This window comes from Eublepharis macularius, chromosome 11 (assembly GCF_028583425.1).
Source record: "Eublepharis macularius isolate TG4126 chromosome 11, MPM_Emac_v1.0, whole genome shotgun sequence".
NCBI classification, from domain to species: Eukaryota; Metazoa; Chordata; class Lepidosauria; order Squamata; family Eublepharidae; genus Eublepharis; species Eublepharis macularius.
In genome coordinates, this window is record NC_072800.1 from 88244528 (window position 1) to 88268087 (window position 23560).

A 23560-nucleotide genomic window follows, 5' to 3' on the forward strand; every position below is an offset into this window, starting at 1 on the left:
AATACAGTTTAAACTACAATGTCCCTCCCCCAACAAGAGCGCTCTTGTGACTACCGTTGACAGCCACAGGACCTAGCAGGTCTCTGTGTGCTGCCAAGAGGCAGTGCTGGGTGCTTTGTACCCATTTCTCTTATAGGGAAAAAGTCCCCAAAACGTGCGTAGTTTGACACTTCATCAACTACGTAGGCTTTGTTCTTCAAAGCTATTTCTGATGTTGGAATGTTACAAAAGTATAAATTAGGACATTCTCTTCTTTTAAGATAGACAGATATGTGTATAGAGGCAGAGGAGTTAGCCGTGTTAGTCTGTGGTAGCAAAATCAAAAAGAGTCCAGTAGCACCTTTAAGACTAACCAATTTTATTGTAGCATAAGCTTTCGAGAATCAAGTTCTCTTCGTCAGATGCATGATACAGAGACTAGTCAAATACAGAAGAGGAGGGAAAGAAGGGGAGGAGAGAGAAGAGGCAATTAGGGGGGGGAACCAAAGCCCACCTGGCGTGGGCTTTCGGCGACCACAGATCTCTTTGTCGGATGCATCTGGCAAGGAGAGCTGTGGTTATCAAAGGCTCATACTGCATTGGAATTGGATGGTCTAGCTGTTTGGCTGCTACAAACTAACAGGGCAAACTCCTTTGAAGCCAACTGATCCACACACCAAAAGGAGATGTTTACATATACTAGCAAAGGAATGTTTTGGTTTCCCCCCCAATTGCCTCTTCTCTCTCCTCCCCTTCTTTCCCTCCTCTTCTGTATTTGACCAGTCTCTGTATCATGCATCTGACGAAGAGAACTTGATTCTCGAAAGCTTATGCTACAATAAAATTGGTTATTCTTAAAGGTGCTACTGGACTCTTACAGATATGTGTACTAGCTAAAGCTGTAAATAACAAAGGAATTTTCACACTTCACCAGTCTTTGACAAGATCAGCCTGTTCCTGCCGGAGATAAGATGCCTCTTCGGCCCCTTTCTCCTGTCCTGCTGTAATTTACATGAAAAGGCCAAAAGGCCTTCTGCCAATTAACATCTATTTTATGACTCTATCTGGTCTTTGTCTAAAAAGGGGGTGAAGACCTTCAGCCAGATCCCAAGAAACGAAACTTATGTGCTTTAGGAAGCACAACCCAAGCCAACTGATCCCCACACCAAAAGGAGATGTTTACATTTACTAGCAAAGGAATGTTTTGGTTGCATCCTCCCTCTCCCCCCCTAATTGCATCTTCTCTCTCCTCCTCTCTCCTCTTCTATATTTGACTAGTTTCTGTACCATGCATCTGACGAAGAGAACTTGATTCTCGAAAGCTTATGCTACAATAAAATTGGTTAGTCTTAAAGGTGCTACTGGACTCTTTTTGATTTTGCTACCACAGACTAACACGGCTAACTCCTCTGCATTTATGACCATAGGAAGCTTTAGGAAGGTGCTTTTCAGGCCAAGACTGGTTCCATGTAGCATTTGGGCCTAGCCTCGATCTAAACTTCAGAATTCTCATGACACAAACCTCCTCAAAATGTGAAGTCTGAATAACGTCATCTTTTTTTTAATCCAAGCAGGTAAGAGTCTGAACTTCCTCCCGGGGGACTTTGCAAAGTAAACAATCCCAAAACAGCATTAGGAATCATGCTACACATTTCCCTTCTGTTAGTTTCTAGGTCACAGCACAGTGCTCCTGGATGAATATTCAGCAAGGGCATCAGAATGCATCAAAGAGCTTCATAATCATGGCGGCTTCCGAGTTCAGCGGACTAAAATGCAAGCTGAATAAAATGTGCCTGTCCCTCTCCCCCAAAACACATATATTTATTTTATTTATTTTATTTTATCAGATTTATACCCCACCCTCCCCACGAATGGGCTCAGGGCAGTTAACAACAAAAGAAAACATTGCACATTAAAAATCATAAACACCGCATAAACGATCTAAAACAATATGTAAAAGCTCAGTACAATGCAAAGTACAGACTCAACAGCCTAAGAAGCTGAGAAGTAGTACCAAAGTTTGGTTTAGGGTTGACAGCTCCAGATTTTGAAATTCTTGGAGATTTGGGGGGGGGGGGCTGGAGAGGGCAGAGATTGAGGAGGGGAGGGACTTCAGCAAGGTGTAATGCCATAGAGTCAACCTTCCAAAGCAGCCACTTTCTCCAAGGGAACTCATCTCTGTGGCCTGGAGATCAGCTGTGATTCCAGGAGATCGCCAGCTATCACCTGGAGGTTGGCAACCCTAGTAGGGTGCCTGCTCCAGGTTGGGAAAGCCCTGGAGATTTGAGGGTGGAGCCTGAGGAGGGTGGGGTTTCAAGGGGGAGGGACTTCAGTTGCATATAATACCATGCAGCCCACCCTCCAAAGCATCCATTTTCTCCAGAGAAAGATCAGTTGTAATTCTGGAAGATCTCCAGGGCCATTTCCAGACGGCTTACCTGCAACCGGAATGTCGCGCCATGTTGCAGGGAAAATGCGAAATATCGCATTTTCTCATGCGAGTTTTGCGCAACGTCGCACAAAACTCGCACGAGAAAACGCGTTGCGGGTGCAGGTAAGCTGTCTGGAAATGGCCCAGGTTTCAGCTGGAGGTTGGCATCCAATGTCATATGAAGGTGACCACTTGTGCAGGTCTTTCCACATCAGTTCCTCAGCAACTGCCCAAAGAGGGCCAACCTGTACATCAGGTGCAGCTTTTCAAAGTTTAACTGGGAAATTGGTTTCTATTTTGCTTTTGCAAAATGAACTCGGGCTTCTTTGTTTTTGTGCCATTTTCCCTTTTCTCACAACAAAATTTCCCCATAGATTTATTTATTTACTTCACTTATGCCCTGCCTTTCTCCTCTCTGTGGACCCAAAGAAATTTATTCCCCTTCTCCACTTTATCCTCACAATTACCCTGCGAGGTAGGTTAGGCTGAAAGGGTGTGACAGGCCCAAGGTCACTCAGCAAGCTTCCGTGGCAGAGCGGGGATTCAAACCTGGGTCTCCCAGATCCTAGTCTGTCATTCTAGCCACTACACTGGCTTGATGATGCCACAATGGGAGACCTGGCAACCTTAGCAAAGGGGCAAGGATCCTCCATGGCTCCGTGATTCCTCCTCCCCCTTGGCATTTCCTTGCTATGGTACACCTCCAGGTGCTTGTCTCGTCTTTCCTCAGCTCTTTTTGTCTACGGCTCCAATTCTAGGTCTGACATTAGTGAAGTCCAGGTCTGACTCCCCCTCTTCCTGTCACATGACACTGATGTCATGCAAGTTCTCGAATCAGGCATGGACTGAGAAGTCAAACTGGCCCTGGAACAAGCCCCTGCCTGTAGTAGAGTGGTTCAGTGGTTGGGCTGTGAATCAGCACTCTGCTGGTTCTACTCCCACTCCTCCCATGAGCTCAGCAGGTGGCCCTGCGTAAGCCACTCCTCTGAGCCCAGCTCCCCAGTTGTATTGTGGGGTCACCCAGAGAGCTTGTTTTTTTAAAAAAAATTATTAGTTTTTCACAAAATTGAAAACAGGGAAAGGAAATAGATTTAAAGAGGGGGGGATAGGAGGGGAAAGAACAAAAATTACGCTATGTAGTCTGCGTGTGGGCAGTACTCTACACATCTACATATCGTTTCATACTACACATCAATCGAGTGTGACAGTTGAGAACACGTTGCATTAAAGCCTTCATATTCTTAATACATTCAAGTCCTTATATTTATTTTTAACCCAATTATAAAAAAAAGTCCATGGTCTAGCGAAGTCTATTTGTCCTTTCAATAATGAAGTTAATTTGTCCATTTCTGCACTTTCCATTATCTTCACTACTAATTCTTCTTGCAAAGGTATTATTTGACGTTTCCAATAATACGCTAATAGAATTCTAGCCGCTGTTATTGTGTGTATTTCTGGTCCTTACTTAGTTCGTCTGGAATGCAGTTCAGCAAAAACAATTCTGGTTTGAAGGGTATTGGAACCTGTAAATTTGTTTGTAGTGATGTGTGTACCATTATCCAAAATTTATGTATATCTTTGGGGTCACCCAGAGAGCTTGAATGGCAGAATGGAGATTTGAACTTTCTTGTTGTCGTGTTCCGGCATGGCACCCGGGGAGCGGCTGAGGCCGGGCTAGGTTGCTCACCTAGGCAAGGGCGGGCTTAAGGCAAAGTCGGTTTAAGCAAAGTCCAAAGTCGACAGTCCAGGTCAAATCCAGTCAAGGCAGTCCACACAAGGGTCAGGCAGGGGCAGAGTCCAAAAGCAAGCTGAGGTCGAAGTTCGGGAGTCAGTCCAAGGGGGGGAACAAGGTTCAAAGGAGGTGGGAAGGTTTCCAGGCGTGAGGCTGTGGTTGCAGAGTGGCTGACAACTGAAGTTGTTTCCATGCTGCTCTGAGTTCAGCGTCCGTTCTTATACTCCGCCTTGTTTAAGAGGCGGACGGGCCAGGTGTTTCCTCGTCCATTGAGTGCCCTGCCTCATCACCCTGGATCAGCTCCAAACACCTCTGCGCTTGTTGTCAGGCACTGCGGCGCTGTCGCCAAACCGCCTCTCGCGCCCGACCCTTCCTCCGGGCTGCTGGCTCTGATGGCTCCCCCCAAGTGGCGGCTGAGGTTGTTTGCACGTTGCTCACTTCCTCGGCCCCGGCGTTTTCCCTGGGAGGCACAGGCTGTACCTCTGGCTGCGGCTCCGCAGGTACCTCTTTGTCTGGGGCAGCATTTGCCTGCCCAACGTAGTCCTCCTCCTCCAACGAGGACTCGCTGGCGGGCGGCAAGAGCTCAGTCCGGGGCTGGGTCATGACACTTGTTCTGTTCTGGTTGCCACTAATAGCATTATCTTAGTATTTTTTTAATTTAATTTATATCCAGAATACGATCCAAATCTGATTATTTGTTCCATTATATACCTCAGAGAAACATTTGGTTTTGTTACTGATATAACAACATCATCCATATAGCATTTCATCTTCTATTCATCTTTGCCTTCTTTTATTCCAACAATTCTGGTGTCTTGTCTAATTTTTTCACCCAGGATTTCCATTGCCCAAATAAACAATACATTTTTATAGCACTCTTTCTCCCAGGACCTTCGGGGGGGGGGGAGGTGTTACAAAATAAAACATAAGAAAAATATAAAACACTAACCATTTGGATCTCATCAACATGCAGATGACACCCAACTCTATATCTCTCTATCCAGGTCCCCACAGGATGCAGTGGAAATCTTAGATGGTTGCCTGACAACCGTGGTGAAATGGTTGAAAAACAATAAATTGAAATTGAACCCAGAAAAGACTGAAATTGAACCCAGACAAGACTCAAATGATGTTGGGAAGGCAGAGATCTTGAAGGACATTGTACTCCTTTTTGATGGAGTTTGTCTGACCCTTGCAGATTCAGTTAAAAGCCTAGGGGTTATACTGGATCCAGCGTTATTACTAGAAAAACAAGTTAGGGCAGTGGCAAAAAATGCTTTCTACAACCTCACTCTAGCCTGGAAAATGGCTTCTTATCTTGACACGGCTGACCTGGCCACTTGGATCCATGCTGTGGTAACATCAAGGCTTGACTATTGTAATGCTCTATACATTGGCCTCCCATCTAAGTTAACTAGGAGGCTCCAATTAGTGCAAAATGCTGCAGCTCGATCGTTATCAGGAGTGAGCAGGAGCATGAACGTCACTCCCATCCTACAGTCGCTCCACTGGCTACCCATCATTTACCGTGCTCAGTTCAAAGTATTAGTTATTACATACAAAGGTCTTCATGGCTTTAATCCAGCATACCTACGGGACCGCCTCCCTCCCTATCTTCCTCCACGGCAGCTTCGCTCATCTGAACAGGGTCTCCTGCAGGTGCCAGGCTGCACACAGGTGAAGTCAGCAGCAGCCCATACATGGGCTTTCTCTGTGGTGGCCCCTATCCTGTGGAATGACCTGCCTGAGGAAGTCAGAAGAGCCCCCACTCTCCTGGCTTTCCGTAAACGATGCAAAACCGAACTATTCAAAAAGGCTTTTTACTCAAATGGGAGGGCTGCATTGTAGGGATGGGGTCTCAGGTGCTTCGCTAACAAGTCGGGGATCATAGACGTCATCACCATTTTTGCCTTATATATTATCTGCTGCTTTAAATATGCACTCCTATGTACCACCAGCGCTCCATGCTGTCTCATGTTAGTCCTAGAATTGGTTATGTTCTGCTTCAGGATCTCTATTATGTCTTGGATCCTTGTGAATGCTATGTCTTTAAACTTGTATATGTTTACCTTAGGTATTGCATTGAAATGTACTGATTGTATTAATCTCATACTGTGTAATCCGCCTTGAGTCTCAGTGAGAAAGGCGGACAACAAATGACGTAAATAAATAAATAAAATTAAAACCTATTACTAAACAATCAGTCAGAGCATAAAAACATAGATCATTAGGCAGCTTGAAATGAATACCAGTTTCCAGACTAAAGTGCACACTATTAAAATGGTGGTATAGCCCTATCTAATCAGAAGCTAAGCTGGGACCTCCCTGGTGTTCTTAGATGGTAGACCATCAGGGCGGCTACACAGTTGGTCTGAAAAAGGGAGCTCTGCCTCTCGAAAGCTTCCACTCCGAAAATCTTGTTGGTCTCTAGCAGCCAAGCTACAAGTGACGAATTACACCTGAATGGCAAGTGAACAGACTCCTGTGTATTCCTCCCTGTTCACTTGCCATTCACTTGCGCTCTACTTGACCACATAGTGATCAAGTGGAGCGCAAGGGAATGGCAAGTGAACAGGGAGGGATACACAGGATTGTTCACTTGCCATTCAGGTGTAATTCATCACTTGTAGCTTGGCTCTAAGGTGCCACTGGACTCAAATCCTGCTGTTCTACTGCAAGAGCTCTGCCTCTCCAAAGCTTAAACCCTGAAAATCTTGCTGATTTCTTAGGTGCCGCTGGACTCAAATCTTGCCACACAGAGGTAGGCAATGGCAAAGTTCTGTTTATCTCTGTTTATCTCTTGCCTTTAAAACCCTCTGGGGTTGCTATGAGTTGGCTGTGGCTTGACAGCACCTTCCACACAAAAGACTTCATTAAAAACCCCGGTAAACAGAAACGTTTGGGCCTGGCACACAAAAGGCAGTAATGTAGGATGGAGGAAAGTCTCAATGTCATGTCTGTGTTCAGTCATGCCATGATTGGCTGTAAGTTGTAACCACAATGCTCGTTATTAACCTGATGTATTCTCTCCTTAGTGCGAGTGTTACTTTTGAGACCCAGACTGGGCCTCTTTTGTTATCTTATAGAAATATGCTCCTCTAAGCTAGCACTGACCTTGCAGCATCCAGATGCCAGCTCTTGCTACTTCGCCCGTATGTTGGGAATGTATGATTGTATACCTGAGGGACCGCCTCTCCCCATATGTACCTCGGAGAGCTCTTAGATCTGCAAGTAAACACCTACTGGTGGTCCCTGGCCCCAGGGAGGCTCGGCTGGCCTCGACTAGGGCCAGGGCATTTTCTGTCCTGGCCCCAACCTGGTGGAACTCTCTGTCGGAAGACACTCGAGCCCACCAAAATCTTGTATCTTTTCGGCGGGCCTGTAAGAAGGAGATGTTCCGCCAAGCATATGGTTGAGGCCAGCACTGGATCCATCTAATTAGCCTCCCTGCCGGTCTCCTGTCAGTGGGGGGGGGGGAGCATATGGTCCATCTGCCACCCCATGCTTGAGGAGTTGGAGGTTCACCAACCCACACATCCACCCTTTTCTTCCCTTGTGGATGGTTGGCAGGGAAAGGGGGAAGGGTGTCCCATCTGGAACGTGGATATCCATGAGATGTTATTTTATTGGTTTTACTTCTTGTATTTTATTTACGATTGTGACCAGCCCTGAGCCTGCTTGCTGGGAGGGCGGGCTAAAAAGACAATCAATCAATCAATCAATCAATCAATCAATCAATCCTGAATGTCTAGCCATAACGAAAAAGGGTTCTCACAGGAACCGTGTATGCTGCGCACCAAAACCTTAAAAGTTAATTGAGTGTGGGAAAATCAAGTATAATATAGAACTGCTTGCCTTGCCTTATCACTTCTACCAAGCTCCGTGATGGAGTGCAGACCTCAACTGTCAAATCCTAAATAAAGCTTTTCTACTGGAGCCAATGTGTGTTCACTGGCGAGGGGCTAAAGGGATCTACCTGCCAGGGACTGACACTCAATGGGAAAGGCATTCCACAGGTGAGATGCCGCTACTGAAAAAAGGTAATTGGCCTTCGAGTGAAGTTCTTTTTGAAAGAACAAAAAAGGGGCCTCGTTCGCTGTCTGGGACCTTGGCATAAATCAGCTGGTTCTCCCTGCCAGAGATGTGCCATCATAAAGGCAGAGGAAAAGAAAGATGAGCATCTTCTCCCAAACCTTTCCCCACAACCCTCTGCCTTTTTGTCTGAACAAGCTGTTCCAAATGTTGGTGGTCATTTGCCTAATGAGGTTTGGAGGCAGCGGAGAACAACGCCGTCACGATTATTCTTTTCTTCCCCTTTGCTGATTCATTGGATTTTTCTCCTGACTGGTTTCTCTGAAAGCGGAATAATAATATCAAGAACCTTTTAGCGCTCCACTGAATTAATTGACAATCTCTTTGGCCTTCTGTTGGGAACATCAAATCAGAAGCTGGAATCAGAAGCCAGGCAGAGATGCCCTCGACACTCACAAAGCGGCCAAGTTACCAAAAATGAAGGCACTGCTTGGTAAGAAGCCTTCGTTTCCGTCTGTCACATTTTCATTCCAACCTTTCTTTGAGGAATTTAAGGCAATGGATGTGGTTTTCCCTTCCTCCACTGTATCCTCCCCCAAATCCTGTGCAGTAGGTTAGGCTAACAGAGAGAGGGAGAGAGAGAATGACCAGCCAAACATCCCTCAATGAGAGAGTCTGTCTACATGAGACATTTGATATGTGAAGAACACGTGTTGGGAGATGCAATGTTAGCCGGGAAGAGTAGTTTAAAAAGATAGAGCCGGCAGCAGGACAAAGGCTTTGCTATACACTGGAGCTGTGTGAAGGGGCTGTGAAATGCCAGAAGGGAAACTTCAGCCCATTATAACCTCTCCAGGTCCAAGCCTGGCTCTGGAAGGCAGCTCCAGCCCATTTTCATTCCTTGCTGCCCTCTGGTTGGGATCTCACACAGTTTTAGACTGGAGAGATGAAATTGACAGAGCCTTCAGGGAGGCGAAAATGAAAATAACAAACCATCTGAGGAGCGATCTCTGCTGGCTCTTTCTTTTTAAACTATGCTTCTCAGCTAACATTGCATCTCCCTACAATTGACGAACACGCGCCAAGATGCCTTGTGCAGACAGACTCTGAATAGAAAGATCTGGTCACATGGGGAAAAGGGCTGCTTTGGAGGGTGGACTCTATGGCATTATACCCCTCTGCGGTCTCTCCCCTCTCCAAACCCTGCCCTCCCCATGTTCCATCCACAAACTCCCTGGTTGCTTAATTCTCCCACTGATACTATGGGCTTGATCCTCCCCAAGATTTTTCTCCATGTGCCGATCTTCTGGGGCAGATTCAGTCACCCTTACAAGGGGCAAAATGTGACGAGTCAGAATGTGATGAGTTTGTTTAACTGCAGAGCATATTAATCAAACGTGCTTCAGCTTCTTTAAACAAGCAAATGGATCCGGTGCAATAAAGTCTGTCTTTTTAAACTACGCTTCTACCCTAACATTGTGTCTCTCTATACTTGACGAACATGCGCCAAGGCGTCTTGTATAGAGACTTTTTCATAGATAAGTAGGGTTTGCCTCGGGGTACAACAGGGCTTTTTTTCTGGGAAGAGGTGGTGGAAATCAGGACCGCACAATGACGCCAGTTTGGGTCAGCTTGAACAAGGGGGGAGTTTTTAAAAGTTTAAATCGCCCTCAGTGAAAATGGTCACATGGCCTGTGGCCACGCCCCCTGATCTCCAGACAGAAGGGAGTTTAGATTGCCCTCTGCACTGCACCGCTGGAGATCAGGGGCGGGGCCACTAGCCATGTGACCATTTTCAAGAGGTGCCGGAACTCTGTTCCACCACATTCCAGCTGAAAAAAAGCCCTGCTTCATAACCCAAAGTGTTTTGTCATGTGCAAACCCTCCCTTTACATTCCCCACTGCATCATAACTTGGGGGCATTTTGCTACTGAATATTTATTAGTCTGAGTGATCCATATAATGAAGCATCCTCTTTCACACAGTGGCCAAACCCATTGCCCAGGAGGGCCAAGAAACAGGCCGCAGAGGCCAGGGCTTTCCCTGATGTTGCTTCCAAAACTGGGATTGAGAGGTTTGCTGCCTCTGAAAATGGAGGTTCCCTTAAGACAATCGTGGCTAGAAGCCACGGATAGACCTATTTATTCTCTTATGAGTCTGTGAGTCTCTCTACACAAGACGTATTACACGGGAACGCTCAAGTGTAGGGAAACACAATATCATCCAGGAAGTGTAGTTTAAAAAAACCCAGAGCCGGTGGAGATCACTCCTTAAGAGGGATTAATTTCATCTTTGTCTTCCTGAGGGCTCTGTCAATTTCACCTCCTCTGAGGGGGCAGTGAAGATGAAATTTACAAACCCGCTGAGAAGCGATCTCCACCAACTCTGGTTCTTTCAAAACGACGCTTCTCGGCTAACATTGTGTCTCCCTACACTCGAGCATCCCCGTGTAAGATGTGTTTGGTAGAGAGACTCTGTCTAACTCCCTTTTAAGGCCATCTATGTTCATGGCCACCAATGCTTCCCCTGGCAGTGAATTCCACTATTTAATTACTCATTTGGTACAGAAGTATTGCTTTTTGTTTGTCCTGTAGCTACTACACATCAGCTTCATTGAATGCCCTTGAATTCTAGTATTTTGGGGGAGAGAGGAAGAGCTCTCTCCATCTACTTTCTCCACCCCATGCGTAATTTTAAAACCTCTATCGTGTCTTCCTCTTAGCTGTCTCTTTTCTAAACTGAAAAGGCCCAGATTCTGCAGCTTTTCCTCATAGAAAAAGTGCTCCAAACCTTTAATCATCTTGGTTGCCCCCTTCTGTACTTTTCCCATATCCTTTTTGAGATACAATGACCAGAACGGCATGCAGTACTCCAAATGTGGATGCACCATAGACCTATACAAAGGCATCACAATATTGGACATTTGATTTTCAATCCCTTTCCTAATAACTTCTAGCCTGGAATTCGCCTTTTCCACCATGGCTGCAAACTGGGTCAACATTTTCATCAAGCAGTTCACTACAACCCCAAGATCTCTTTCCCTATTTCAACAGCTTTCACATACACTGAAATAATGCACATCAAATCCACATTTAATGCACTTTAGTGATCCTTAGCAAGTGGATTTTCCTGTTTCACACATGCCCTTAACAGAATGGTCTGCTCACTGAACACTGGTGTCTTTTTCTCATGAATCCAGATATCTCTGTTTGCAAAATGGTTGTGGGCCATTTGGCTTCCATTTTTTCGGTGCCTTGTTTGGGAATGCACTTTCTGCGGTCCCAGAAAAGGTGCTGAAAAAACGGAAGCCAAACAGCCCGCATCCATTTTGCAATTGGAGACGTCGTCAGCATTCCATTTGTGTGCCATCCCTTTAAGGGTGTGTGGAAACAGCCACAATAAAATCCTATTGCAAAATGCACTGAAAGGGGATTGAAAGTGCATTATTTAGTGAGTGTGAAATCAGCTAATGGGAGAATGGTGAGATAAAAATGTGATAGAGACTTCACACTTGCATCAGTCGCTATCATATCCAACTTGCTCCTGGGATCACCAGGGATTGAATCTGCTTGCAGAGCCGGATCTAGGGTTGCCGGCACCCAGGGCAACCCTAGTCCGACCCCATGTGTGTGCGCTGCGTGCGCGCGTGCTCCCAGTGCTGCATGATGACATCACTTCTGTGACATCATCGCACAGGGCGGAGCATGCTGCTCACAAGGTGCACCGGTGGAGGCAGCATGCAGGGCTGGGAAGCCGTCTGCGCCATTCGCCTCCCTGCAGGACAGGGGGCAGCCGGCCGCCCCCTGTCCTGCTGGGCAGGCGAATGGTGCGGGTGGCCTCGCAGCCCCCTGTGCTGCCTTTTGCCTGCCCCACAGGACAGGGGGCATGCGGCAAGCCGGCTGCCTCCTGTCCTGCCAGGCAGGTGAAAGGCAGCTCGGGCAGCTGCGAGGCTGCCCGCGCTGCCGCCCGCATACTCCCGGCAGCTGGCAACTGCTCCCGGCGCCCCCTCCCTGGCAGCACCAGGGGCAGACTACCCCCCCTGCCCCTCCTCGATCCGGCCCTGTCTGCTTGAATTCCCCATCCAATTGAATTCCCTATCCAGTAGTGTCCCTCCAGTGGCCTTTTGAACCTTCTGACACATCACTTAGTGGCTGTTACTCATTATTGTGCAAAAACACATCCCTGCTCTAGTGGAGAACATGGTGGCCCAGGCAAAATCAACCCATCACGCCTGCTAGTGCAAGAACCTGAAATAATTTCAGGTGCTTTTGAGGCAGTGTGGTTTTCAGGGTGACCGTAGTTTTGTAGACTCTTTCTCAAGCACATCCGCTACCTGCGTTTATCTCTCAAGAGGGGTGGCAATTTCAGATCTCTCAAATTTGCACCCTGGAGATTGGAAAGAGAATTTAGTAGAGATGGGGTTGGCTAGAAATTTCATTTCCTGAAGCCAAACACAGTAAAACACACCGAGTTAAAATTGTTTCCTTGAATATTGGATTTGTTTGCCTACAGTAGTAAAACATTGTTTGACAGAAATTCATACTTTGTCATCTCTCAGCAAGAGCAATAGATAGAAAACTATCAAGATAAAGCCCTTGGGGATCCAATCTCTCTCTCTCTATATATATATACATGCGCGAGCATATCATTATGATAATTACAAGGTTAAAAAAAATTGAATCAAGTCAATTGCAGCAATTATTGAAAACATCTCCCACTGACAAGTTATTATTATTTTTTTTAATCTTGGGAATTAAATTTTTCAAACCCACAATCCAGCCCTCTCAAATTATTTTGCAAGTGGCAGGAACGCCAGAAATCCATTTTCTAGCTGATGAATATATTCATGTGGAAGGTGAAGTATACGGGATCTCATTTTTATGGTGATTAGCTAAAATTCAGAAGAGAGGAAGCTTTTTTCCGGCTGGAGACTGATAGTATTTTTTCCCAGAGAGGGGAATGAGGGCTACATTAGATAGCACGGCTTGCCATGTACACTCTCATCCTACTTTTGATGCTGGTCAAATAGGTTGGGAAGGTTTTTCTATTTCAAAACTTGCCAAACCTGTTTGACCACCGAGAGGGATATATCTTTTGCATGCACCATAGGAAGAGAAACATCTCCCAAATCAATTGCAATTCTTTCTCTCCCCAACCTTCAACTAAGCTTACTGCCCATGGATTTTTGATTTGTAGAAAAGCATTTGCTGGGGCATGCCGGTTAATTATTGTTATAGGAATGTATTTCCGGTGGCTTTATATAATGCTTTACAAGTGCTGATTCTTACACCCACCTCCTTAAAAAACAACTAGATGAATACTTGGGAGTTTATAGGCAAGAAGTAACTCATTCCCACCCACTCCCTTCTTGACATAAAGTATGAAGGCAGCACAATGAACAAATCAATACTGTTTCTGAAAATTTAAAGTACCTTAAAGTTCATTCCCCAGCATCTCCGGGTGCTGCTGCCAGCCACAGCAAACAATACAGAGGAAGAAGGCAGTTTCATGTGTCAAGCAGGGGCAAATCCACACGCCCTTGGTGCGTCCCGGCGTTGCGCTAAATGTTCGCTAAACACACGGAAGTATAGCGTCTTTCTAGCTCGATTTCTAAAATTGTGCTACAAAGACGCTATACTTCCGGGTGTTTAGCGAACATTTAGCGCAACGCTGGGACGTGCCAAGGGCTTGTGGATTTGCCCTAGGTGTGGGCTAAAAGAGACACAGTGGCTAGCCCAAGGCCACTTGCTGAGCTCATGGGATTTCCTTGCTCACAGGTTAAATGATAGAAAGCCATCTCTTAAGTTGTCCACATCTCCAGAATTTTATGGCATACTTGATTAATAACAGGTATTTGTCCCTTTAAGAGCTCAGGGTGGAAATCCAGGAGGCGTGGCTTTCTCCATCACAACAACAGAGAAGTCTGTACCTGCCTGGCCTTAGTTTTGTAGATTTGTTTTCAGTGTATATCCAGTCACATCAACAAAAAACACGATCACGGTACAAGTGCGGCATCAGTGCATTATTTTGTATTACTAAACTTACGTTGTGCATCGTTGACCAAAGCTGGCCCTGCTCACCATGTTATTTAATTATTTCAAAAACTAACACGCTTCCTCTCCAGAAATCTGCTCAAGTCAACTCACAAAGAAAAAACCCCCAGCACAATAAAACCATAAAAACCATAAAGGCAGAATGATCCATTTTAAAATCATAAAAAGCAAGGGGTGTAAAAAACAGACATTTAGTGGCTTCAATTCAGATCCATAAAGCTGCCCACTGGCCACTTTGTTTTTTTGCTGCTTCTCCACCCACAGGCCAATCAGGCAGAGATGGCGATATTTCTCAAATCAAAGTAGAAACCGAAAGGCACGTGTCACTCTAGCATCTCTTTCTCTATGGCCATTCTCACATTTTAAACCCTGCCCTGAACCTTGAAGCCATTTCTCATTGGTGTAGCCAGGTCCGATTCCAGACAGGCACAAATAAAGTGAGTGCTTTCGCTTTTCCAGCGACCTCACTCGTAAAAACCCGTAATGTCCCGTCCCTGCTTACCTCCGGTTCATGGCGCTGTGTTGCGCTCCAGAAGCGGACGGTGTGAAGGCCGTATTGCGGGTTTGCACACTTCTGGACACTTCGTCGCCGTGGAGAGGCCCTCCCCTTTCCCTCCTTCTTTTGCCGGCCAGCCGGCAACAATATTCCCTTTTTTTTTTTTAAACCGGGCGCCATTTGCGCAGTCGCACGTTTGCGCACATCGAACTGCGCAAATGCGCACAAATTCACAAATGCACAAAAGTTGACGCTGCGTATTCGCATATCTGCACATTTGCGCAAAACGTAAAAAAAACTAAAAAAAAAAAACTGAAATGCGAACCAATGAAGGCCCCCGACGTCAACTGTGACAGGGAGGAAACAACCAATCCCGGGTACCTCAGTTGGCAGTGCGAACATCCGGAAGCGGGATGGCACGGCACACTGCGAGACAAAGCGGATGGAGACGAAAGTGAACATGTGGCCGGTAAGCGATTATTTCCGCAGAAAACCCGCAATTTCTGGCCATCTGGAATTGGCCCAGGTCAGTCAGCATGGACGTCTCTGCCTACTCCTAAAGAACTTCAAGTCCCATGGAGGTTTTTGTGTTTCAACCATAACGGAGCACAATGTTTTCCGGTGCACCACCAACTGACGGAGGCACTCTGCACCATGCATCAGTCCCGTCAAAATTGTGATCTACTAATATGACAATTTCAGGGAGCCTGTGATAAAGTTCATGCTTTGACACAAACCCCTGTCAGTGGAGAAAGGTCTAAACCAACTTCCTGAAAGCCACGGGAATTGTTAAACTCGGTTCCAGGATGAAGGAACTGCGATCTTGAATGTTCTGCCCCAATTTCCCAACCAACTTAATATCGGACTATGGTGGGGTCCAGCAGGGTCCAGTCTGGTGACCCCAGGCCATGGGGAGATTCAGATGGGGGGAGAGTTCTTTGGGATTGAGCCATGAAATGCTTTAGGTTTTTGATCCAATGTAGTTGTTTCGACATGTGTCTCATGTCCTCCTTCTGGTCAACTCGCCCAAATGGGAAAGCTCTAAACCAAGTGAATTCTTCGGAATCAGCTCCGCTTAAAACGCACAAAAGCATTTCCAACAGCTACTGTCAAGACATGTACAGCACTGTCCAACACTGCCTGAAATAGAGGAAAGGTTGATAAAAGTGCTGGACATTCGCAATGACAGCGAAACTTACTTCACCGATTAGAGAGAAGACCATGGCCATTTCCACACACGTTGAATAATGCACTTTCAATGTACTTTTGCAATCCCTTTGAAGTGGATTTTTTGTTCCACACATGGAAAATCAGTTTCAAATGTTCACTAAAGAGTATTGAAAGTGGATTATCCAACGTGTGTGGAAGCAGCCAATAAGTTCTTTTATTGCTGAATGGAAACCCTTTATAGACTTTGTATATGAAATGGACAATAATGATTTGATGACTTGTGGGTTTATGGACTAAATAATGTGGACGTTAGAAAAAAGAGAGCTTTTATTTTTAACACAGAGTAAGAGAAAATGTGAAAATACTAATATTTGTCGTGGAGAAAATTGGAAGCTTCCTTTTAGTTTATGTAGTTTTTTTCTTATCTTTGTCTGTTATTTTTATTTGTTAGTTAGTTGTTGGGTAATCGTATCTTTATGTTTTTTTACTTTTTATTATATAAAACTCCTAAATAAAAAAAGACATGTATAGCACTGACTAGATTACCTTTCTCCTGAAGATAGTATCCGGTGGGTAGCTGTGTTGGTCTGCAGAACAAGAGGGTCCAAGGGCACCTTAAAGAATCTCAAAAGCTCACACGCTGGAAATCTCGTTGGCCTTTAAGGTGCTACTGGACTCGAACCTTTCTCCAGAACAGAATGCAGTTGATGCCCTCCTGATTCCACTCAGACCACCCCCTCACAGGGTTCTCATCCACACTTTTAAGGGGAGCCCGACCCTATCTAAAATAGGAAGGCCACCAACTTCCAAAATCCATTCATGTCCCTACCTTATTTGAACTGAGATTGGACGAATCCATCTTCGTCCAGTCCACTGCTAATTCATTATATCTTGTTCAGAAAGTTCTGCTGCCTTACCTGGTTCAGACGAAAAGGATCAATAGGACGATCATCAACGTAATGAGATGCTCAATCTCAGAAGAACGTTGCCTGACAGCTACATCTGTATGGTAAAGAGTGTGGAAAATGCAGCGGATCTCTGTAGCACAGGACTAAGCCCTGTATAGTCCACATTATAGTTTCAATTTGTTCACTCTTAGCCATTTAACCACAGCTGTCAGGCAGCCGCTTAAGCCCTCCAGGGGATTTGGATAGTAAGATAGAAAGCCAGTTTGGTGTAGTGATTAAGAGTGCCGGGACTCTAATCTGGAGAACTGGGCTGTTTCCACATGACTTACCAGCCGACAAAACGTTCCGTGAAACATCTGGAAGATAACGTCTTCTCGTGCGAAATCGCACCAGGATTTCATCCGGGAGTTTTGTGCGAAGTAGCATCTTCCTGGTGCAATTTCGCACAAGAAGACGCTATCTTCCGGGTGTTTTGCAGAACGTTTCGTCGGCCGGTAAGTCGTGTGGAAACAGCCCTGGGTTTGATTACCCACTCCTCTACTTGAAGCCAGCTGGGTAACCTTGGGTCAATCACAGTTCTTCCAGAGCTCTCTTAGCCTGACCCACCTCACAGGGTGATTGTTGTGAGGATAATAATAACACACTTTGTAGACCGCTCTGAGGGGGTTTTAAGTTGCCCTGAAGAGCAGTATATAAATTGAATGTTGTTGTTGTTATTATTAGAGTTGGGTGTCATCAGCATATTGATGACATACACTTCCAAAGCAAAAATAAAGCAATACACTTCCAAAGCAATCCGTATGAAGCAGTTTCATGTGTTCAGATGAGCTTTGAGGAACATTCTGAGGGCCAAGCTACAAGTGACGAATGACACTTGAACGGCAAGTGTATTTCTCCCTGTTCACTTGCCCTCCACTCAATCCACTTGCCGTTCAAGTGTCGTTCGTCACTTATAGCTTGGCCCTGAATCTGCATATTATCTGGTGGTTAATTAGGACATTCTGGTGGTGAGAATATTTAGCGCTTTTAATGATGCGAGTTACAGCAACCCTCAAAGTATCCTTATTATCCCCATATAGGAGATAGGGCACAGCGCTTGGCTGAAGTCTCCTCAAGAACATTTACAGCGGAGCTGAGATTTCCACCCTGGACGTTGCGAGATGCTAGTTATTCACTCACCCACTCGTTTTTTGCTCCCTGATTTTCCGCCATGTATTTTACAGCCTTTTAGGACTAAGTGGATTATGAACTGCCGCTTGCCAGCAATTTTCTGACAAAAGGTTACCTTTCTGGTCACTGCAATTAAAATGAAAAATGTCTTCCCCTTCAGCCAGGGAGCACCGGGTCTATAAATACAGCAGTGACAGATTCTTGTCAGGGGGTAGTTAGTAAGTTCGGGAACAAAACACAAGCCATTAAATTTACACTCTGCAAACTTGAAGCGTAAATGGCTGGTTTAATAGCGGCTTGAAATTCTCTCATATACCTGTCATGACTCGTGAGCATAAAGGCTAGAGACTGCTTTACATTTTCCCAATCTTTCCTTGAATTTCTGGGGCTTCCGCCTTTGCTCGAATGAAGGGATTTTGCAGATACTCAAAGCATCCCTCTCCGGGGTTGGCGTCAGGTGTGTAATGATTTTGGAAGGAGAAGCTCACCCTTCTCTTCCTGCCTTCAACTTCCCAGGTAAAATTCAAGCATCTGAACGTGCCCATCGGGTGATGCAGCAGGCTCGGGTTTGCCCAGAGGGATAGACTGCAGGGCCCTTGAGCGAATCAATAAAGCGCTCCTCCAAGGAGGTCAGGTGTGCACGTCTCCTGGAATTGGTCAGTAGGGTGGCTCCTGCCAGTGGGATACATGCCCTCATGCTGGACAAATACAGGTCATGCAAGCCTGTTCTGGAGGAGGACCAAGGGACACGCAAATTGGATTAGGAGACAAGTTCAATTCAGTTTCATCACGGAACTCTTTATTGCTTTTCTTGCCTAGAAACCATGAACGAGTAATAGTGTTTACTTGCTTCCTTGCTTTTGGGCCAAAGAGTCATGGCTCTCTTTGCTCATGGCAAACAGACAATACACGTGGCGCCAGTTGTCTTAGGTCCTCCCAGCCCAACTAGCGCCCTATGTAACATTGGCGGCAGGGGTCATTTCGTAGAAAAAGAGCTGGAGGAACTCATTAGCGTAACTTATTAGCATAACTCATTAGCCTATGCCACGTCTCCTGCCATCACCGGAAGTGTGTCATTAGTGTAACTGATTTGCATGTGCCACACCCCCTGACATCACCTATTCTGGCTGTTTTGGACCCAATCCTGGCCTTTCAGAGCTGAAATTGGGCCCAAAATGGCAAAAAGGGTCTGGAAATGGCTGAAAAGGGACCCAAAATGTATTGTCGAAGGCTTTCATGGCCAGAGAACGATGGTTGTTGTGGGTTTTCCGGGCTGTATTGCCGTGGTCTTGGCACTGTAGTTCCTGACGTTTCGCCAGCAGCTGTGGCTGGCATCTTCAGAGGTGTAGCACCAAACGACAGAGATCTCTCAGTGACACTGAGAGATCTCTGTCTTTTGGTGCTACACGTCTGAAGATGCCAGCCACAGCTGCTGGTGAAATGTCAGGAACTACAATGCCAAGACCACGGCAATACAGCCCGGAAAACCCACAACAACCATCGGACCCAAAATGGTCAGGATTGGGCTGCTGATGAGCGGGAGATGAAAATTAAAAGGAAAAATGTCTTCCCCTTCAGCCAGGGAGCACCGGGTCTATAAATACAGCAGTGACAGATTCTTGTCCGGGGGGTAGTTAGTAAGTTCGGGAACAAAACACAAGCCATTAAATTTACACTCTGCAAACTTGAAGCGTAAATGGCTGGTTTAATAGCGGCTTGAAATTCTCTCATATACCTGTCATGACTTGTGAGCATAAAGGCTAGAGACTGCTTTACATTTTTTGGTGACAGAGATGGTCTCCTCATGACTCAAAAGCTAGCACCAGCTTGTCTGCGTAGGCCTTCTGGGTTCTGCAACAGGAGTCTCTACACAATCTCATATTGTCTGTACTGTACTGTTCGCAAAAGAGAGACGGTTGAATCCACATTACCTCCGCGCGTCCCGGTGTTGCACTAAATGTTCGCTAAACACCCGGAAGTATAGCGTCTTTCTAGCGCGATTCAGAAATCGCGCTTGAAAGACGCTATACTTCTGGTCAAAGATCCAGAGGAGTTAGCCGTGTTAGTCTGTAGTAGCAAAATCAGAAAGAGTCCAGTAGCACCTTTAAGACTAACCAATTTTATTGTAGCATAAGCTTTCGAGAATCAAGTTCTCTTCGTCAGATGCATGATACAAACTGGTCAAATACAGAAGAGGTGGGTGGTACTTCTGGGTGTTTAGCGAACATTTAGCGCAACACCGGGATGCACGGAGGTAATGTGGATTCAGCCCATGTTCTTAGCTGTGCTTAGATGTCTAAATGTGTAAAGCAGAGTTCCGTGATGGAAGAAACAAGAATAAAAACATAACAAGGAAATGGTTCCCATTTGGCAAATTCCTAGGGATTTGCTTCATGGAGCTCTATTTCTTTCCCGTTGGCTTTGATTTGCCTGGTCGTTGGTCTCAAAGATCTGCAATCTCGTGACGGGGATGGTCTCCTCGTGACTCAAAAGGTAGCACCAGCTTGTCTGTGTAGGCCTCCCGGGGTCTGCAACAGGAGTCTCTATTAAATACACAATCCCATATTGTCTGTGCAATATGGGTCAGATACTGTTTGCAAAAGAGAGACCATACTCCTTGCTCTTGCCAAAAGTCATGCTGTGAAGAAGCCTAAAGCTTTCCTTAAAATTACAAATTGCTCCAAGTTATGGTTGGGCGAAAACAGCAGGAAGCTAGCGAGCCTCTCATCTAATTAAAGAGTTGAAGACTTTTCCACTGTATGCTCCAATTAACAAGCACAAATGCTGGTCAGCAGAAAGCGTTCATGTTCCTAGTCTATTTGTTATTTATAAAGTATTGTTCGCTGACCCTATTGCTTGCCTTCTGCAACTCTACGATAGAGGTTAATATGGAAGCTGAAAGCTGATGCTAGTGATACAAATGAGGACCAGAAATATGAAAAATGGATAGAGTTATTGGGGTGAAGAAAAGGAACAGACAGAACTTTTTCTTCCTCTCTCAGAATACACTGCGGGGGGTGGGGGTGGCATCCAACGATGTTGAAGGACAGTAGATTCAGGACGGATAAAAGGAAATACTTCTCCAAATAAAAGAGTATCTTGTGGAACTCCTTGCCACATGAACGGCCACTAATTTAACTGGCCTTAAAAGGGGATTTGACAAGTTCACAGAGGGCAGGGCCATCAAGGGCTTCAGCCATGATGACTAAACGGAATCTCCATGTCTGGAACTGTCACCAGCAGCCAGCTGGTGTCGTGGTTAAGAACACGGGACTCTAATCTGGAGATCCGGGTTTGATTTCCCATTCTTCCGTCTGAAGCCAGCTGGGTGCTCTTCCAGAGCTCTTCCAGAGCTCTCTCAGCCCCATCCACCTCACAGGGTGATTGTTGTAGGGATAATACACTTTGAGAGCCAGTTTCATGTAGTGGTGAAGAGTGGCAGGACTCTAATCTGGAGAGCCAGGTTTGATTCCCCACTCCTCCACTTGAAGCCAGCTGGGTGACCTTGGGCTAGTCACAGCTCTCTCAGATCTCTCTCCGCCCCACCCACCTCACAGTGTGTTTTGTTGTGGGGATAATAGTAACATACTTTGTAACCCACTCTGAGTGGGCATTAAGTTGTCCTGAAGGGCGGTCTATAAATTGAATATTGTTGTTGTTACCACCACCACTATTATTACTATTACTATTATTATTATTATTATTAATTATTATTATTGAGGCAACCACCAAAGGAAGATTTGGCCTCTGCTTCCTGCTTGGATTGGCTTTGCACGGGTCCTTGGTTGACCGTTGTGAGAAATGGTACCCTGGACTAGATGGACTAGCGGCTCCCTCTAGCAGGGATGTCCTTGACTGAGCTACGATCGGTACAGCAGGTCCTTCGCTACATTTCACCGCAGTCAGGGAGCGCCGCACGAGTAAGGTCCAGCAAGAGAAAAAAAGAAGAGCGAGGTGCAACAGGAAAGTTGTTTACTGATCCTTTTAATAACTCTTTATTTTCATTTTATAATTTTTCCAGCATTAGCAAGATGTAAATTTGAAACATGAAAGGTGTGATTTATATGACAACATTTAAGATACTGAGCTAAACAACCTGATATATACCATATGCAATTAATATAAAAGAAAATCCTTATTTTTTTTGGTACAGAGTTGTCATTTGTAGCATAGGTGGTTACAGGGCTCATTTCGAGGGGGAATGCACAGGAACGCAGTTCCGGTAGTTCTCCAAAGAGGTCACATGTCAGGTGGTCACGCCCACCTGATTCTTGGCCATTTTGGGCTCGTTTCAGCCTGGATTGGGGCTGAAACGGCCTGGATTGGGCCTCTGATGGGTGGTGGATCACTCTCCCGCTCAGCAGCAGCCCGATGCTGATCATTTTGGGCCCCTTTTTGGCCATTTTCAGCCCCCTTTTGCCATTTTGGGCCCAATTTTGGCCCTGAATGGCCAGGATTGGGTCCAAAACAGCCAGGATAGGTGATGTCAGGGGGTGTGGCATATGCAAATCAGTCATGCTAACGACACATTTCCAGTGATGTCAAGGGGTCTGGCATATGCTAATGAGTTGTGCTAATGAGTTATGCCCTCCAGCTCTTTTTCTACAAAAACCACCCCTGGGTGGTTACAAATTCCAAAAAAAGGGGACCATTTTTCTATATATGAAGATTGGTAATTGGGATGATTCACGTTATCTGATCAGTTATTTTCTCTGTTATCAACACGTCCCAAACCTTCGCAACTGCTGTTTGGCAGTGGGGACCTTGTCGGTCTTCCAATTTTGAGTGAATGCAGTCTTAGCTGGCGCCAATAATAAAGAAACAAGATCTTTTCTCAGTTTTGAAACACCGTTATCGTTGAGCAAGATGGTTTCTGGACTTTTTTCTATTTTGTGTCCTGTGATCCTTTCTATAACTTCTAGAATTTTATTCCGATATTTTTGAACATGTGGACAGGGCCACCAGCAACGAATAAATGATCCAATGTTACCACAGGCTTTCCAGCAACTGGGATTTGTTTTTGCTTTACAATAATAAAGTTTTTGTGGTGTGAAATACCATCTTGAATAGATTTTGTGGGACTGCAGTTTGATATTTAAAGTATTGGTATTGTATATTTTGGAAGACCATAGTTTACTGATCCTTGTAGATGCCAATGTCTTTGCCTGGGGACCTCTTAGAGTAAAATTAAAAACAATAAAACACTTACTTAGAGAGCTGCTGTAGCATAGTGGTTAAGTGGTTGGGCTGTGAATCAGCACTCTGCTGGTTCGACTCCCACTACTGCTGTGTGCTCTGCAAGTGACCTTGGATAAGCCAGCCCCAGTTCCCCAGTTGTATTGTGGGGATAATAATAACGCTAACTTGTTCACCGCTCTGAGTGGGGCACTAATCTATCTAGAAGAGCTGCTGTAGCACAATGGTAAAGTGGTTGGGCTGTGAATCAGCACCCTGCTGGTTCGAGTCCCACTACTGCCCTGAGCTCAGCAGATGGCCTTGGGTAAGCCCCAGCTCCCCAGCTGTATTGTGGGGATAATAATAACACTAACTTGTTCACTGCTCTGAGTGGGGCACTAATCTGAGCTCAGC

At 45.6% G+C, this 23560-nt stretch overlaps 1 protein-coding gene across 1 annotated transcript in view; it reads right to left on the reverse strand.

The window, feature by feature from the left end:
* The window catches only part of CRHR2 (corticotropin releasing hormone receptor 2), a 236114-nt gene that overhangs the window by 108999 nt on the left and 103555 nt on the right, over window positions 1–23560 (reverse strand). The gene's annotated exons all lie outside the window — the stretch shown is intronic.